Below are 11,775 nucleotides of genomic sequence, written 5' to 3' on the forward strand. Positions count from 1 at the left end.
TATGCTAAATTGGCACCGCTTTTGGACAGCTTTAAGTGCATGATACACACACAAACAAAAAAAGAAAGAAAGAAAAATGAACATCTGCCGTAGGCAACTTCGTGTGATGGCGTTTCTTTTTCTTTTATTGTGGTACAGAAAAGGCAGATCAGATGATTTGTCTATTAATATGACATTCCATTACATTTGGCAGACACTTTATAACCAAAGCGGCTTTCAAAGAAGACATAATCATAGTCAACATCACTAGCAAATACAAAGTGCACAGGAAATATACAGAACAACAAGTGCAGATGCAAGGAGGGGTTAATATCATATCAAATAATACAGCTGGGGGGGATGACAAGTGTAAAATAAAAATAAACAAGAAAAATGACCATCTGGGTGACGCCAACACATTCATGCTTTGTAATCACACACATACACACACGCACACGCACGCGCACTTTGTAATCACACAAACGCTTTGTAATCGCACGCATACACGCTTTTTTTAATAAACCCAACCACCAACCCCCCTTATGGGGGACCTATATATTCTTCCTTTTTCTTCTATTTCTTTTCATTATCTTAATTTTTCCATCTTTTAACAAAAGCAAAATGTAACATACAATAATAGACAATAAAAGGATACAGAAAAAAAGGATACAGGCAGGAGAAAAAAAATACAAAAAACAATCAGTGTCCCCCAACACTTCAAACCACATATTAACACCCCCCCCCCCACACACACACACACACACACACACACACACACACGCTTTGTAATCACACACACACACACACACACACACACACACACACACACACACACACACACACACACACACACACACACACACACACACACACACACACACGCACACACTTTTTTTTATATAAACCCAACCACCACACCCCCTTATGAGGGACCTATATTTTCTTCCTTTTTCCTCAATTTTTTTTCATTATCTTAATTTTTCCATCTTTTAACAAAAGCAAAATATAACATACAATAATAGACAATAAAAGGATACAGAAAAAAAGGATAAAGACAGGAGAAAAAAATACAAAAAACAATCAGTGTCCCCCAACACTTCAAACCACATATTAACACCCCCCCACACACACACACACGCATGCTTTGTAAATCACACACACACACACACACATTGTAATCTCTCACACACATACACACACTTTGTAAATCACAAAAACACACACGCGCTTTGTAATCTCTCTCACACACACACACACACACACGCTTTGTAATCTCTCTCTCACACACACACACACACACACACACACACACACACACGCTTTGTAATCACACACTCTTGTAAACACAAACACAAAAACACACACACGCTTTGTAATCACACACACACACACACACACACACACACACACACACGCTTTGTAATCACACACTCTTGTAAACACAAAAACAGAAAAACACACACACGCTTTGTAATCACACACACACACACACACACACACACGCACATTGTAATCACACACACACACACACACACACACTGTAATCACACACACACGCTTTTTTTTAATAAACCCAACCACTACCCCCCCTTATGAGGGACCTATATTTTCTTCCTTTTTCTTCTATTTCTTTTCATTATCTTAATTTTTCCATCTTTTAACAAAAGCAAAATGTAACATACAATCAAAGGATACAGAAAAAAAGGATAAAAAGACAGGAGAAAAAAAAATACAAAAAACAATGTGTCCCCCAACACTTCAAACCACATATTAACAACCCCCCCCCCCCCCCCCCCCCACACACACACACACACACACACACACACACACACACACACACACACACACGCACGCTTTGTAATCTCACACACACATGCTTTGTAATCTCACACACACACACACGCTATGTAATCACACACACACACACACACTTTGTAAAATCACAAACACACACACACGAATGCTTTGTAATCTCACACACACACACACACTTTGTAATCTCACACACACACACACGCTTTGTAAAATCACAAACACACACACACACACACACTTTGTAATCACAAACACACACACACACACACACGCTTTGTAATCACACACACACACACACACGCTTTGTAATCTCACACACACACACACGCTTTGTAATCTCACACACACACACGCGCTTTGTAATCTCTCACACACACACACACACACACACACACACACACACACACACACACACACACACACACACACACACACACACACACACACACACACACACACACACACACACACAGTAATCACACACTCTTGTAAACACACGCACACGCTTTTTTTTATAAACCCAACCACCAACCCCCCCTTATAGGGGACCTATATTTTCTTCCTTTTTCTTCTATTTCTTTTCATTATCTTAATTTTTCCATCTTTTAACAAAAGCAAAATGTAACGTACAATAGACAATAAAAGGATAAAGACAGGAGAAAAAAATACAAAAAACAATCAGTGCCCCCTACCCCCCCACGCTTTGTAATCTCACACACACACACTTTGTAATCTCACACACACACACACTACAAAGCCTGTGTAATCACACACGGATTAAAAGGAAGAGAGATGACTAAAGATTTTGCACATCAGGACACGACATGTGGAGCCTGAGCAGCTAAGAATAGGCGAGGGTGAAGAGTTGTGCGAGTCGATGGAGGTAGTGTCTCTGATGTGAAGAGATGTTCTCTCTCTTGGGCGCGTAAAGACGGCTTCACCAATTTTCTTTGGTGGAGGGGTAGGAATCCTTAGCAGTGTGGCATCAGCGGATCTGAGAGCTCGGGCACGGGCATAAAAAGAGAGCATATCAGAGATGTAACAGGGAGGAAGACTATTTAATGCTTTGACAAACACAAACACACACACACATACACACACACACACACACACACACAAAAATCACTAAAAAAAATTGGTAGACCCCCTACTGTTTTTTGTTTTTGCAGACATATGCACGGACGCACAGACATGGGGCCCGGCCGGACGTAGGTACGGACGGACGCACAGACAGACGCACGCACACACACGGACGGACAGCCAGCCAGACGGAGGCACGGACAGATGGAAGCACAGACGTGGGCACAGACGGACGAACGTCTGGCCACACGTAGGCACGGACGCACAGACGGACTGACGCACGGACGCACAGACGGACTGACGCACGGACGGACGCACAGGCGGCCAGCCAGACGGACGCACAGCCGTAGACGTAGGCACGGACATGGGCAGACGGAAGCACGTCCGGCCAAACGTTGGCGCGGACGCAAAGATGGACTGACGCACGCACAGACGGACGCACGGCCGGCCAGACGTAGGCACGGATGCAGAAACGGACTGACGCACGCACGGACAGACACACAACCGGCCAGACAGTGGCACGGACGTGGGCACAGACGGACACACGGTCGGCCAGACGTAGGCACGGACGGAAGCAGACCGAAGCACGTCCGGCCAAACGCTGGCACGGACGCAGAGACGGACTGACGCATGCACGGACGGACGCACAGCCGGCCGGACGTGGGCACGGACGTGGGAAGAGACGGAAGCACAGACGGACGCACAGACCGACTGACGCACGGACGGAAGCACTGCCGGCCAGACGTAGGCACGGACGCAGAGACGGATGCACGCACAGCCGGCTGGACGGAGACACGGAACGACGGGCACAGGCACGATGAGGGAAGAACAGAAACCATATTATAGTTACATGTGAGCAACTGAGAAATACATGCAGTGCATTGCACATTCTGTAAAAGACTAAAACAATGTAACACTATTACATCTATTATATCTGAATTGAAAGTAGTTTACAAACAATGCGAGACTATGAGCATGTTTGTATATAATTTGTATATATTTTTCTTACCCAGTGGTTCATGGAGTTCCTCTTGAACGTAGCAGGAGCGAAGGATCTGACAGGGTTCATTCCAGCTCCAGTGTAGAACATCTAAAACAAGTGTTCAGAGTGGAGTATTAGCTTTAATGTAAATACAAGTGAGGAAGTGAGGATACTGTTGCGGCCTGGATATTTAGGTGAGAGCAGATTCACACACTGAAAGACAGTAAGGTCAAGCACAAAGAGGTTTTTTCCAGAGCTGAGTAGTAGATGTTTCAGGGTTCTGCCTCCATTAGCCGACTGAGAACCGTGCTGGAGCCCGTTCCTGCACCTACTCGCGAACCAGCCGTCGTGTTCACGCCACAGATATTAGCGTTCGCGAACCGGAAAGTTGGTTCGCAATGCGAACCGCAAAATACTAGGTTTTTCTCCGCGAACCGTGACGACAGCGTGGCCATCAGCAAGTTCATCCGGGTAACAGTCACGTGCGGAAATTGTTCAGAGCCCGGTATGAACACGGGAGGTTCACCGATGAGCACTTTAGTGCCAAACGTAACTGGTGCAGGCACCGGCACCGGCTCCGTTCTGGTCGGCCTGAAAGCCCTACATCAGTGTGCAGGTGAGCACAGGCAGCAACCCTGAAACAACTGCTCTACTCTACTCTCGGAAAAAAGAACTCCTTGTGCTTACTTTTTTTTACATTTCAAGGGTGAGAGCAGGTTGGTACACTGCTACCGAAATCCAGCTTAATGACATTAAAGGAAATTCTTGTCTGAAGGTACATGTACTGTATGCACAGGGGTGGAGCACAAAATTCCCCATGTTCAACCAGCTCTAATGGACCCCCTTTATATATTATTATTATATGGTGTGACGTCATCGGTTGAATGCTCCATTCATTTCAACGGGGCTCCCCAACGTTCGCACGTCTGTTATTTTTCGATAACGGACGGGTTGGTCTATAACAGACCGCGGTCAATGGCAACAAGACTTTTCACTGCTAAAGCGACTTTTCAACAAGACTCTAATCAGCTGCTGTGATAGACAACACCTGTTGTCCTGGCTACCTAGCTGTTGCCTAGCGGTGTTCCACAACGGCACTGTTTTGTTTTGCGCAGCAACAATCTTTTGACATTAAAAACTATAATAGACTTAACATTAAATAGGCCTAAAGAAATGTCCCCGCCATGTGTGAATCATTTAAGTATATCCATATAATAAGCGGGTTAACTTTCGGCGAGTCGGTCGCTTTGTGGAATAGCAGCACTTCAGAGAGAACAAGACCCCTCCGCTCCGCGTCGGGGTCTAAAGATTCTCTCTGTCGTGCTGCTATTCCACGGTAGCGACCCTCTCGCCGAACGTTAACCCTTACCCTTACTTAACATGCTTGTGTGAAACAAAAATCTGACTTCCTGTGGGCCCCCCTTATACAGTGACACTAATAAGTATTTGATCCCTTTCTGGTGGTGTTGGTTTGTACACTGATGAAGACATGATCAGTCTATAACTTTATAACTTTAATCGTAGATGTATTCCAACACAGATGGAAAGTCTGGAAAATAACTTAAATACATTTTAATTAATTTGTCTTCTTTGTATTTCATTGAGGGAATACGTATTTGACCCCTCTAGCCAAAGTACTTGTTGGCAAACCCCTTGTTTTCTAGGGCAGAGATCAGACTTTGACAGTGTTTGTGCAGAGACCCCTAGTCTCAATCCACACACTTGTGCACTTCGGTCATTGCGTTTCAGTGCCTAGGGCGCTCACGCTGAACATTTCGGTTGAGCCAGTGCACTGAAAGTGCCCGGATGATCCCCTAACAATGGTGGAAAAATGCATGCTTGAATGATGGACACTGCACGCACTAAACGACCACCATGTTGACAATGACGCGAAGGAAACGTGGCGTTCAGTTCATTAGAAGAGTTTGGTCGACAGTCTCCTAATTCTGTGACTAAGAGACACCAACCTTTTCATGCCAACCCAAGTATTGTATGTGTGATTGTATTTACATTTCCTTCACCCCAAAGGGCAACAAGCAACAGACGCTGTGCATTGTAAACAGTAGCCAACTGATATTTTGGCGAGCTAATGCCATGCTCAGCCTTCACTTCCAGGGCACAGTGCTCAATTTTTTCCACGACACTATGCACTGAAGACCTCAGTGCACTGTGCACTGATTGTCAGTTAGGGTGACCACCCGTCCTGCGTAGCGCGTGCGCGTACAGCGTTTGAAGCGTTGGCGCGTGAGTACACGTGCACGCCAGGGTCTGTCCCACATTGTCCCTCAGAAGCAAACCCATGGTCCCCCCTTGAACTTAGTGCACTGACAGTATGGTGACCACCTGCTAATGACAAGTGCATAGATTGAGACATTGGTTCTGTGTTGAAATTGCTGGTTTTCTCAGGGAAGTCAACAGGGGGTCAGCCATGGGCCCAGGGAGAGAAGGGGCCCCAAATTGAGTCCTCATTACATTGTATTGTATGGGGGGGTGAGGGGTTATTCTAGCTCACCTTTTGTCCACTGGGTCCTCGAGCGCCTGGAAATCCACAGTTTCCCCTCTTCTCTGGCTCTCCTTGGATACCCTATAAACACGCACACACACACACCACCATATCACCAATTGTTCTTAGTCCTATTGCCTTGAGTTGGTCCATACTCTTCTTGCTCATACTTCACTGACAAACAAAATGGATGCCTCCAGTTCACGGAGCGCGTTCCAATATGCGACCTTGCGTCCTCCATTTGTGCTTGTGACCTAGTACCAGGAAGTAATGTCATGACATCACTGACAGCAGTATTATATTTCAATATCTCGCAAAAGCTCAATTCGCCTTTGGCTAAGCCCCGCCCTCTTTAGTTACAGTTGCTAGGTCGGACAGATAAACTTTCAATGCTGAGATATTAACGTGATTTATGCAGTGACTGCAAATCGCAGCAGTTATTCACCCCTAATAAATAAAAAAACGCCATTCATAGTATTGTGAATATAAGTATTTATTTTCTGAACGGTCATGCGATGCATCACAGCTGTTGTTATGGGCTCTTCTCACATGGGTATCGATAGACATTGTAACCAGCAGCACCATGGTAAGCTGAGCTCGCATATCTTTTGAGCCCTGACTCAAACTTGCAAGACGAAAACGAAATCACACAACGTGATGGCTGTAGTAATCTTCAAAGCTACCACAGCTATGTGTAACATTAACGTTTGGCGTTTATATCTTCAGTAGCTTAGCACCTGTTACATCGCGGGGAAACTTGCACCTTTGTCACAAATACCCCAGGCAATGTCCAATCATATTTTAATAATAATACGACCGTATCTCGCTAACTACTTGAAAACCAAGAAGCACTGTCAAAACTGTCCGAGGTTTGTCCGAGGTCGTCCTTTTGCTGCGCTGTGATTGGTCAAAAAGCACTTTAGGGCGGGCCTTAGCCAAAGGTGAATTGTAAAGTCATTTTCTCATTTGCCAAAAATTGTTGTGGCTAGGCTGACAGCGGGGAAACTTTTTTTCTCCACAGAGGGGCCAGGAGGCGGGACGAGGCCACAAGCACAAGTGGAGGACGCAAGGTCGCATATTGGAGTGCACACACTGGGCCCATTTGTGATGGTGCATGCTACGCAAATCTGTGCAATTCACATGTGCACTACGTAATCACAATGTATTGGCCCTCATCTATCAAAGCAGCGTACGACGAGAATCATGCGCACGTCGTGCGTACGTTCTTTTTCTACGACCAGTTGGCATTTATCAAATCTCATCAGTCGCTTACGCTCTCAGACGGTGTACGCCGTTTTCAAGTTGGACTTGGGATGACTATGATCGCCAACTTGAGCAGCAGTTGTAGCGCAACAACTCATTATCATTCATATGTGGCCTACATAATTACAAAATGTTTTTACATTGTCTATTTTTGCTGTAAGCCAACTTCTACCTGTTTGAATTGGTGCACCCTTCCTGGGAGCGATGCGTTAATTTGGCATAGGCCAAGAATAACTGCAAGAGACATCTAATTTGTGATTTGACGTGATGTGTGAATAATATACAGCCGCATATTGGAATGTGTCTTCAGTCATGGGATCAAAGGGGGCCGACGTTCTTTTTAACAGCTGGGAGTTCAGGCGCACATCAATCAATACATAGCCTTCAAAATTTTCCTGTAGAGTTTCGGCGTTTTGCATGACTATCTGTATACACACCTGACGCGCGTGTGTCCGATAACACTTTATAGTCGTCTATTTAGGTGGCAAAAGGGATATCCACTCCAAACAACTGGATCGCAGGAGAGAAGCAGGGCGCAAATGAGCGCGAGAGGGACAGCGCACTGGACATGTAAAACTCTCCTTCCCCAACAAATGGTTTGGGCACTGTTTGTTGGCCAGTTTCACGTAGGACCCTTTTCTTGACCTCGTTTACAAAAAGGTTTATCGGCAATATTTTTTTTTAGAACAAAATACAATATAATAATATAGATATACAAATATCTTCATTATGTGTAGCCTACTGTAGTCAATCAAACATTTCATTGTAACTATTTGGAAATCAATCTCTTGGCCTACCCCTTCCATATTGAGAACCGAAACACTGTTGACTACTGCTGTTGATTAGGTCTATTTACATGTGTTATTTTGTTGTCGGCCTCGCGTAAAGCCTAATTTCTAGCTGTCAATCAACCACAAACGTAGATGTTTTAGCCGGTTTGCGTCTCTCCATGTCGCAAACTCAGGGGTGCTGTCTCCTTCCCGCCGTTGTAGAGAAGGCGTGATTATTCCAATTACGATGGTTTTCAGACGCTGGATTTATCACAGCCGCTCGCTCTTACGATGGGATTGGAGAGGTACACATGTAACACATGTAGTAAATCTCACGTGAGCTTCGTCGTACGACGAGATCTGCGCTCATTTCTGCGATGGTTTCTACGCAAGTTTGATTTAAGAAATTTTGAATACATTGGCCCTCATTATTTTGTGAGCTGCACAGATTCGCGCAGAATGCGGCATACACCGTCACGAACGTGCCAATTGACACAAACAAAATGGCCATCCCTACCTGTTGTCCTGCGGGTCCCTCTTCTCCTTTGACCCCTTTGGCTCCCTGTGCACCTTTAGGCCCTTGATCAGCCTGGAGGCAAGATGGGGATTAATTGGACAACAGAAAAATCTCCAAAGTTAGTTAGAAAGAAAATCTCTTCACCAAGAGACTCTAAAATATTGCTAACATCGGTCTATCTCTAACTCTATTCCAGATCCACCCCCCCCCCAACCACACACATGAGCATTATTAATACATGCTTTAAGTTAAAACAAAACAAAAAAGTCCACTTCTATTCAATATTTTTGTGCATTCTGTGATGTAGCTAAGGCTCTTGCACCCTGCTGACACAATATTATAGACAGGTATAACAATATCCTACGCTTGTTGCATTACAAGTTAAATAAACATAGTGAAAATATACAGCAAAGGGAAAGATACAGAAACTTTATCAAGGACATGATTTATGAATGGATTATACATTTCTCTGGAGCATTAAAAGCTGTGTGTGGGTGTGTATATACTGTACGTGTGTACAGTGCAACTCATCAGTCCCTGCTTGTCACACATTACTCAGTGTGTGTGTGTGTGTACGAATGTGTGCGTGTATACTAACTGCAGGGCCTGGTCATTCGCCTGGTTCCAGTGGTCCAGTGTCGCCTACACTCCTGACGAAGCCCTGAAGTCACAGAGACAGACAGACAGACACAGACACACACACAATGAACAGTGTGCTGCAGATGGCATCACACAAGAAGGACTGACGATGGCATGAAACACTAAATGGCATCAAGAGGTACAGGTACTAGAATGGTATTAGAAAAATTAGATGGCAAATTAGCTTGTTCCATCAGTGACAAGGCAGATTTCCACAGGAAAATGTTGTACAGTACTGAAATAAATACAATCCAATAATGCCACAGCACCAAGGCTTAATTTCATATTAGGTCTGATTAAGGGCCATCAAAATAATAAAAGATCGATGAAAGCCCTGGTGTTGCGGACTTTATTTCTTGTTTTTCACATGTTTCAGGTCTTGATTACACGTACATATGCAGATATTTTTAAAAGCAAATATTTATTTTATCTTCTTACATATATTAACAGTATGTCGATCAAATGAAACACACCCTACTGACAGGTGTACCTTAGAAATCTTCACTAATACTCTAAAAAAAACTATTTTAGGGAATTGAAGCTCTGTTCATGTGCAAAAAAGAGACAAATGCGTTCCAAAAATATCAATATACGTGTAAACAACAGGGTCTTACTGCATGTTGTGTACCCACCCTGTCTTCTGTACATCCAGGAGATCATGGCAGTCCAACCTCCCTTCTGAGATCCGGTGTACATGCACACGTTGCGGCAGCAAACCCTGTCTGGGAGGTCCTGGTAGTCCAATCTCCCCTGGAGGCCCGGCGTGGCACTGCCCCCATTCCCCTCCCGACACTCAGGAATCCCTCAGCCGGTTTCCATGTCCATGCAACTGCCCCAAACAGCCTTCCCAGACGGCCGAAGCACCCTTCGCCCAACGGTTCTTGGACCACTGCCACTGTTGGCAGTGGAGCCCCGGAGCTGGCCCACACGCCACCCCAGACTCCAACCGGGTGCCTTGCCCCCAGCTGAGTCCAGACAAGCACTGCAGTGAACGCCCTTCTCCACACAGCGAGACCACCTCCCACCTGCGCAGCAAGGCATTCCACTGACCCGGTTGGCCACCCACCTCAAGGTAGCCGAAGGAACCGTGGAGCAACCTCCAGCCAGGCATCAGGACAGGCCCTGCGCATGACAATGCCTCCGCCGCCCAAAGCACCTGTAACACCAGAACCACTAACCTAAGCCAAGCCTCTACAACTCTACTCTAATATACTCTACTCTGCTCTACTCTACTCTACTGAGATTGGTGATCCAGGTTCTCTCTGAACATTGCAGACATCATCAGGCCAGTCCCGAAGACCTAACTGAAAGCACAACAGTGCACAGTTCCTTCAGTGGTCAACAAAGCCAGTACAAGACCCTGCGTTACAAGCAAGAGACAGTGTCACTAATGCAGAGGAAAACGTTCACTGCAGTACTCATACTCAAAGTCGACTGAAGGCACAACACCCAATTGCAGTCTGGGACAACGCACAGTCCAAGTTCAGAACTCCTCCACCCACAGTAGCAGTAGTCCAAGATCTACTGGACGAAAGGCACTTCAGCAGTCCAAGGCAGCTGATCAGGACAGTTTCTAGACATGGAGAGCAGCTAAAAGGATCCTAAATGTCAAGAGAGGATATGAAGGGGGAGGCAGAACCTTCATCTGAACCCTTTTTTTCTGGGAGGTGGAAGCTTTTTTGTCCTTTTTTTTCCTTCAAGCTTGTTTTTTCTTCTTATTCTTTTCTTCAAGCTTTATCCTCCAGGCCCCCAGGTGAAGTGTCTTCTCTCTGTTGGGTTGTGGTGTGAGTAGAGTCTTTGAGTCTTGGTCACTGGCAGCAGAAGGCTATACACGGGTCAACGGCGTGATGCACTCTTTAGATGGTGGTCCACTGCGGCTCACTGTTGCAGCGGTGATGCATTGGCACTCGGCAGTTTCCAATAGTGCATTGGTTTTCCACTCTGGTGGTTACTCACTGTAGAAGTTTCTCACCGTCAAGTCTATGTCAGCACAGTGGGTTTCCACACTTGAAACAGGACTGTACAGACACAGGATTCCACTCGTCTTGTCTTTTTTATTGAGGTCACTGACGTTGATGTTTTGAAGTAGTTGTCTTGAAGTAGTGGTAACAGATGGAGTAATTGTAGAACAGCAGACCAGAAACCTTCAAACATATAAAACACAAAATAAAAGAATGAAATACACTGCATCTAAACATTCACACACCCACACGGAGAGAGATAGGCC

At 45.3% G+C, this 11,775-nt stretch overlaps 1 long non-coding RNA gene across 1 annotated transcript; it reads right to left on the bottom strand.

Moving 5' to 3' along the window:
- Nucleotides 1-3,671: 3,671 nt before the first annotated feature.
- LOC134438805 (uncharacterized) lies at nt 3,672-9,609 on the bottom strand. Its single transcript, XR_010032668.1, has 4 exons — nt 9,508-9,609; nt 8,910-8,981; nt 6,369-6,440; nt 3,672-3,964 (listed from the first exon to the last, which is right to left on the bottom strand). It is a non-coding gene; the product is annotated as an uncharacterized LOC134438805 (long non-coding RNA).
- Between the last annotated feature and the right edge of the window lie 2,166 nt (nt 9,610-11,775).

The sequence above is a fragment of the Engraulis encrasicolus genome, chromosome 22 (genome assembly GCF_034702125.1).
Source record: "Engraulis encrasicolus isolate BLACKSEA-1 chromosome 22, IST_EnEncr_1.0, whole genome shotgun sequence".
Lineage (NCBI taxonomy): Eukaryota > Metazoa > Chordata > Actinopteri > Clupeiformes > Engraulidae > Engraulis > Engraulis encrasicolus.